This window comes from Lithobates pipiens, unplaced genomic scaffold (assembly GCF_037356315.1).
Source record: "Lithobates pipiens isolate NorthernLeopardFrog02 unplaced genomic scaffold, aLitPip1_a1.2 Scaffold_18, whole genome shotgun sequence".
Classification (NCBI taxonomy): Eukaryota; Metazoa; Chordata; class Amphibia; order Anura; family Ranidae; genus Lithobates; species Lithobates pipiens.
The window spans coordinates 99,971,495-99,980,141 of NW_027507758.1; positions in this window are offsets into that span (position 1 = coordinate 99,971,495).

The following is an 8,647-nucleotide window of genomic DNA, read 5'->3' on the forward strand; positions in this document are numbered from 1 at the left end:
ATTGGAATGGGGATAAGCTTAGCAATGCATACCAAAAATTAGATTCGTAAATAAAGTGAATTTGGGTTCACTTTTAATGTTCAATTATATACAAAGAAAAATAATATAATTTAAAAAAAAACAGGATATTTGCTCACACATGATTGGATGACTGAAAAACAACTTTAGAACATTAAAGTCAGAACATTTACTTTGCAAAGTGTAAAATCACTTTGCTAAGGGAACAGCCTATACTTCTTCAGTAAATTAACCCAAATGTATACAGTATGCCAGCCTTCCCAGATTTTCCCGAATGGGTTGTAAATTGACAATTCCAGAAATTCACAATTCAGTAATGCTTTCTCTCTTTTTTACCCCGTTATCTTCCTATAGTCTTAAACATGCTAGAATCATTAGTGGTTAGCCTTGAGTCTGCCACAAAAGGTCAAATCTATGAAAACAAAGGAAATCAATTTGAGCTATCACTTCACAGGGGCAAGCAAGGCTGTTAACTACTTGCCTCCCATAGGATGTCCATGGATCTCCTCGGGCTTCAGTATTTTTACCGGGATGATGACTGCACCTATAGACATAATCCCAGTATGGATCTTTTCAGCCGGCGATTCCCTTTCTATCAGAAGTGACTTGAGTGGCTAATTACTTCTGATCACTTCTGTGGGTGGCGGGAGGGGGTCCCACCCCCTTTCTGCCACTGTTGCAGCCTTTCTCAGGCTCTACCATCCCATTGTGGAGACAGAGAGAATTGCGGCTGATGGTGCTTGCTGCACTAAACACAGAGAGAGGAACTGATGTCATTCCCCTCTCTCTGTAACCCCAGGAACTGGGAGCGATGAGTATTTTGTCACTTCCGGTTCGGCCTCTTTGTTTACCTGGCTGCCAGCAGCCATGAAAGCAGCCAGTCAGACTGATTTGTGTCTGATCGGCTGCATGGGAAGCTAGAGAAGAGATTTGAGGTCTAATAGACCCCAGACCTCTCTATAAATGGCCTATGCTGTCATAAGGGATGTTGTTCATCCCTTGTGATAGCAATCAAGTTAATCCCCCAAAAAAATGAAAAAAATTTTTTTTGTATAAAATAAATAATAATAATAATAATAATAAAACAAAAATGTAAAGCTGCCCTGTCCCATGGTGCTCATGGGCAAATGCGAATGCATACGTTACTCCCGCATGTATATGCAAATGGCGATTGCACCACACATGTGAGATATTGTCGCTAACGTCAGAGCGAGAGCAATAATTCTAGCAACAGACCTCCTATGCCACTCTAAACTGGTAGCCTGTAAAGGCGTTTAAAGCATTGCATATGGAGAATTTTAAATACCCCGTCGTTTGCCGCCATTCCATGGGCAGATGCAATTTTAAAGCATGAAATGCTAGGTATGTATTTACTCAGTGTAAAATCATCTTTCACATTACACAATTGTGTTTTTTTTTTTATTTATTAAAGTGTATTTTTTCCCCAAAAAATGTGTTCGAAAAATCGCTGCACAAATACCATGTGGTATAAAAAAGCCCACCAATTATTCTATAGGGCCTCTGCTAAATAAAATATATATAATATTGGGGGTTCTAAGTAATTTTCTAGCAAAAAAAAGTAGATTTTTACATGTAGGTGCAAAGTGTTAAAATTGTTCTGGATACGAAGTGGCTAAGAAACAGCATCTAAACAGTGCATAAAATGCAAGCTTTACCTTGTATAGACTTCATACAGACTACAGTTTTATTACTATGCTTTGTGGAAAGAATAGGGCAAAGATGTTACCAGAAGTTAACAGAACACATTCGTCTTGACATTTTTGGCAGATTATGGAGGGATGATGAGTTACAGATCCCTTGTTTTTGTTAGAGTCAGTTTTAGCTGGTGCTAGACCACTTCAAACCTTTTCTTCTTCAATTGCACAAAGGAACTGAATGCATATATTAATTTTAGCTATTAGACCTTTTTTCTTATAATGTGGTTAAATAACACCTATTGTTTCTCTGTAGTAACAGTCCATTATAATTCATCTGATATTTTTGTTCTTCAAAATTAGCAAAAATGTTGAATTGTTTTTTCAGTGATTCTGGCATAAAAATAAATTTCTGTTAAATAAAGTGACCAAAGTAAACATATTGTTGCAATAAACAGTAGACAAAAAAAATCATAGTAGAAATTCTACTTACAGCAATACATAACAGTACACAAAAACATATTACAAGAGCAAGCTTCTTCATTAATGTAGTACAAAGAGTATTAATGGAGTGTAAAGTACAAAAGCCCATAGCAACCAGTCAGGTTACAGCTTTCAGAAGAGAGATCACTTAAGAGATCATTTCAGACTGGCTACCAATGATGGATGAAGCATGTAATGTGTAATGTAAGATATCTTACTGAACATGCCTGAAAATTTACAACTGTCATAGAAATCACATGAGATGAACGGTCATAAAGAATCACATTTATGAGGGCTGAAATGCAACAGAGCAACAAAATTAGTTTTACCAATTTTTACTCTTTAATCACTTGCAATCCATAGGTCATTTATAAATGGTCTGAAAATCAGATGGTCAAAGTGAGTTTTCAAGGATCACCTAGGATGAGGATGATTTGGGTGATATATGCAGAGGAGGTCGGTGACTTCGCTGGGGGCGATGCTGTGGATGACCTTTTATGTTGCGGTTAGTATTTTGAATTTTTTACAATGGGGTAGGGGAAGCCAGTGAAGGGATTGGCTGAAAGAAGCAGCAGTCCCGGATCTGAAGGAGAAAATTGTGGAGGAGAAAATATTACAAACTCGGTTTTAGAAAAATTTAGTTTGAGGAAGTGGTGTGACATCAATACTGATATGTTGCTCAGTAAGTTTGTAATATGTGAGGAGGTTAAAGTGATGAGTTGAGGAGGAGTTGGGAGATAGATCTGAGTGTTGTCAGCATAGAGGTGGTATTGGAAGCCTGTAAGTATATCTGTGAAATCAATTAGTAAATGCAACCTCTTATGTAATATGCTAATCTCATGATCATTCCCCTATCCCGTAAAAAATAATTGTAATGTTATTTTATGATATTAAACTCTACTCTACTTCAACTGAATTTATTTTATATTTTATTTTATTTTATTTACCTCTAGTCCTGTGTTGTTTATATGTATGAACTTTTAAAAACATTACTGTATGGCTTATCCCTTGGTGTGAAATGTGTGGGGTTTGTTCTTTGGGACTAGCGCTGTTCTGCTGGGCCTTGCATTCCCTTTCTCTCTCCATATAAACCTTGCTGGAGATGGCTGGATCATATGCCTGATAAAGGAGCATGCATGCTCTGAACGCAAGCTCAACCACGCCCCCTGTCCACAAGCATCTAACGTGCCTTGCTGATGTACCTGCTGTGATACTCTCCAGCCTCGGAGCTATGGATGCCCCCAGAACGACCGGGGACTGATCATCACTGTTGCCCAGCTGGAACTAAAGGGAGCACCGAGGAACGCTAAAGAATTTTAAAACAAATGTCTGTTTGTTACAACTATAATGTGAGTTTATTTTTGAAGTAAATGAAAGCTTTTATATTGTCACATTGCACTTAGAGTGGCGCTGCTCTCACTCACCCTTCTTCTCATTGTTCTAAAGTCTCTTCTGCTCTCCTAGAGCTGGCTGATACTACCAACATTGACCAACATTGACCAGAACCTTTAATACAGGTCTGTTCCCAGAAGAGAATGGACTTAGCCTCAAAATAACAACTGGAATTGTATTATTTTTATTATATATCTCACTAGCTGCCTTTGCTAGAGGTCCTTCCTACCCTCCTTATGAGAGGTTATCAACTGGCCCAGGGAAGCAGTATAGAGAGAGAATAGGAGGGGCCCAAGGATGGAGCCTTGGGGTACCCCAACAGAAAAAGGAAGAGGAGCGGAAGAAATGGTGCTGTATGTGACATTGTATGTTGTATATGTGCGTTTGGCAACTTCCTCAGTGGTAACAGGGTTGAAGGATCAAAATATAGAGTGTGATGTTAGACCTGGTGTATTGATTGGTGGAGGAGGCTGCATGCCGAATATCTCATCACAAATTGTGACGATTTTGTTTTTGAAATGATTGGCAATCTTCTGGGCAGTAAGCAAGTTGGTGGATGGAGGCAGTGGGGGGTGAAGTAAGGAATTAAGGGTAGAAAAGAGTTGGCAAGGTTTGGATGAGAGGGTTTTGATGAGAGTGGTGATGTAGGTTTGTTTAGCAGTGAGGAGGCAGGAGTTGTATTTGAGAAGGGAAGATTTTTAGAGGGTGAAGTCTTGAATGGATTTAGTTTTATGCCATACTTGTTCAAGCGCATGGCTGCATCTCTTGGGACTTCTGCATATTGAGGAATATTCATTCCTCAATTTGTTCTGTGATCAATGCACCCAGAAGGGATCAACTCTCAGAATTTTCGGGTTTAGAGCTGTCAGAATCCCAGCTGAAATACCAGGTAAACCGCTGACCAAGCACAGTCCCATGCTTTATCAGCTGGAGTGATGGGCAGGGGAGATGATAGAAGGCTAATAGACCCCTTACTAGTGGAGGAGCCGGCTTTCTCCTTCGTCGCCGCCGCCATCCGGGGGTCTTCTCCCACTCTTTGGGGGTCTTGTTCCTCTCTTCGGTTCTTCTTGCCAGGCTTCCGCTTTCTTCTTCCAGCTCTTTTACTAGCATTGGCCCGGTCTTCTATCGCTGTCGTCGCCACCTTCTTCTGCTTCTTCCTTCTGATGTTGACACAACGCTCTCTCCAGCCATAATGGCAGGGACGCGTTGTGTGGCGACTTATATAGGGACAAGGGGCGGGGTCACTGTGTGATGTCACATGGTGACCCCACCCCTTATGATGTCACAGTCCCAGAGGATGCTGGGACTGTGACATCATAAGGGGCAAAATAAGCAGAAGAAGGTGGTGGCGGCGGTGGCAGCGACAGCGACAGAAGACCAGAACAAGACCCCCGAAGTTGAAAGATGACCCCTGGACGGCGGCAACGAAGGAGAAAGCCGGGCTCCTCTGCTAGTAAAAGAGCTCGTAAAAGAGCAGAAGATAGTGGAGGAGTCCAGCGAGAAGACCCCATTAAGATGGAATAAGACCACCAGAGCTGTCTAATAAAGTTTTTAAAAAACCTGTGTTGTGTTTTTTTATGTACACTTTTTTCCCCCAGGTGAATGGGTAGGGGTACATCGTACCCCATACTCATTCACATAGGGTGGGGGGCCGGAATCTGGGGCCCCCTTATTAAAAGGGTTTCCCGGATTCTGATAAGCCCCCCACCCACAGACCCCGACAACCAACGGCCAGAGTCCTCATCAACATGGGGACAAGGTGCTTTGGGGTGGGGGAGCCACTAGATTCTATGGAGGATTTAGCTTCCATAGAATCTAGTGGGGTTCAGATCTATGTCTTGATCTATTTCCTGACTAACCAAACTTTGCATAATTTGCTCCTCACTAGTCCCCCACTGTGTACTGTGATTCCTTCCCTTGCCTTCTATGTCACTAATATTTCCTTTAGTGATATAAGGTCTGAAGGTTTGAACCTCTAAGCATTGACACTTATAATCTGGGAAATTTTTAACAAAATATTTCCCACTTAGGTCCTTTACCAAGTAACCTAATCTGATGAAGGGATTTGGCTCAGAATATACAGCTAGAAAAAACAAGCTACAATGGACTGCTTAAAGGGCTTCATGCCTTTACTTAGAGGCTATTTAAGCTCTTTATTGCATCCCCTGACACCTCATAACTATCTAACAATCCGTAGATAGCAGCTGGAAAAACTCAGTGTAAAATTGACTTTACCTTCTTTCAATTTCACTTTACAATCTGACCTCCCTCTTTTCTCCATTGGCTGGAATTATTTTATTTTCTATTGGCTGACCTCAGATGGGATAGCATGACAATTTGCATAGGTCCATTTAATATTTGCTCTCTGTGTAATTAGCGCTCAGTAGTGACGCCATGGCTGAGTTTCATACCTTAGCACCTCTTACCCAGCTTCATATGCATGAAAGTTGCCAGATTTCATCCAGTCTGTCCTTTCATGTGCATGATATTTTTGACCTCTGCTGATGCACCTATGATTTTGTTAAAATTAAAAAAAAAATGTTGACGTATAGTCACTGGCAAAGATGTCCGTGTGCCCTTCACAAAGTGTCTGAAAGAATTATTGCCGCATTTTCTTTTTAGACAATGATAAATGAAGCTGAATATATTTGTGAACTTACTAAAACATAGTACCATTAAAGTTCACAGTTGTTTTGTTACTTGGATATCTACAGGAAAATATGAAGGTGACATCACAACAAGACCTAACTGTTGCTTTGATAATGTTTCTTTGAGCAAATAATCAGTTGTTTCTACTTTATAAATACTTTTTTGTTGTCATTTTGATTTAAAATTAGATTAGATGATCCAAAGTAATTACTGCAGTAGGGAGATACATTTATATGAGGTGTTTATTTAACAAAAACAATTAAGAGCATTTTTATAAGAAAAAAATACCACTTATCTATCACCCTGAAGAAAACAGTTTTTTTTGTTGTAAATCAAATTAAAATCGAGTGAAAGTAAAACCTATTAAATATATTGCAACTCCTTTGTTCCTAAATTGCTGCTGGTAATAGTTTTTTTTTTATTACTTATTATAGTGTTCAAGTCTATATAACCCTTACAGCTCATTATTTTAACCATTTGGAGCCTTGCTTTTCTCACACTGTTCATTGCATAATTAAATTAAGCATGGGCATCTGGCTTGGAAAATATTTGACCACAGGGAATTAAAATGGATTCTGAGCAAAAATAACCTATGGTTGAAAGGGTTTGGAAGACGTAGTCTAACAAATCAAGTACAAACATTAAAAGGAAAAATAGAGGGTATGACCTTTACGGCATGGACAATGAAACTGAGGTTTGAATAATAACACATCCTATTGTGACAACCTTTGAATTTGTTTTTGTTTTTTTTTTGCTTTTCCTATGGACTTCTTTTGTAAGACAAACAATGATCTTAAAGCTAATAATAATGATATTGAAAATAATAATAATAATCACCATCATTATTAATGATAATTTATTATCAAAAAAATTACTTGTTGCTTGCTCATTTTAAGTAATTATAAGGAAACCTCCAACCAGATCGAACCATTCTGTAACATTTATAAAAATTAAATAGCTAAAAAAAAGTAAAACCTTTTTTGAGATACATACCGTAATTGAGAGAAGACTATTTCATGCATTTTTGGGAATAAAGTAGCAAATAAAGCAGGTATTAGATAATTACTATATTATATCCTGCAGATTTTGCGCACTTTCTGAAAGTGCAAGAGTTTTGGTGCACTTTTAGAAAGTGCACCACACCCACAAGATATATTAGAAGTCTATGGCAAAATGCAGCTAGCCTGCAGGAAATCAGGAGGTACACTGCGTGGTCACGTGGTGTGGGTAAACAGCAACGCATCAGTGGGAAAGCAGCCTAGGCATGTACTGGGCATTGGGAGTTTCCCAGTGGGCCAATGGCTCAGTGGGACAGTTTTTATGTAGAGTTTGGTGGCAGCAGGAGCATGGCAGCAAGCAGTGGCAGGGATTCAAGTAAGGTGACCAGCGAGGAGGGCAGTTAGATGTGAGAGCCCGGGAGGGAGAAGAGCTCCACCCCCTTCCTGACCACTAAACAGGCAAGCAGGAGCGGCCCGGCCACCCCAGCGCTCCCAGAACCTCGATTTATCCACCTCTTCTCCTCTCTGCTCCAAGAACAGTGCAGCCCAGGCTAGAGCACAGGCTGACTGGGAGCCCAGAGGAAGAGGATAGGTTGACTGGGGGCCTGGAGGAAGAGGACACGCGGGAGGCGGAGGCTGCCAAGGAGCCACTGAAATGAGCAAATCAGCGAGAGCACCCCCTGGACAAGAGGGAGATCAGCGCTGCTGCTGCTGGCTATCAAGAACCCAGCATCCTACACATACCTGCCCACATACACAGCCTGCGGGGGGGGGGGGGCAGAGGAGGGACTGGAGATAAAGATAGTGAAATGTGATCTGTCTCAGCCCTCCTCTGTCTTTCAGGTTCATCCCCTCTATCTTACACTCACCCACCCCCTCTCACCCCCCTTCCCTCAACCCCCCTATCTCTCACTCCCCTCTCTCTCTCACGTCCATCTCTCTCTCACCCTCTCATGGTATGCAATAATGGATGTGGGGGCCTTTTAGTGGGTGTTTTTGGGAGGTGGTCAGCATTTTATTCTTGGGCCCAGGCAGCACAATGTCTTGCCCTGCCTATAAGAGAAATAAAGGGGGGGGCTTTGGTGGACATCAGGGGTGGCCGGGGGGGGCAGGCTTGTCCGGCCGGCTGTTATGGGAGAGACCTGTCATCCGCACTGTCCGTCACCTCACTTCCTAGTGTGTAACCCAGCTCAGCCTCAGCGCCGCCAATGGCTGTGCAGCAATGCTGGTTTCTGAAATTACAGCCAATGATTCTGTAGCAATGTTCCTGCATGACGTTAGCCCTCCCACTTCACTTATTCACTTGTTTTTGTGTGCACTTGCAAAATTAAAGTGGAAAGGTCTGGATGAAGTCCAGGGCCAAATTTTTGTCCCAGTCCAGCCCTGTAACAGTCTAATAAGGGGCTCAAATCAGTAAGGGCTTATTTACATTTGCGGTATGAGGGTGGTAAA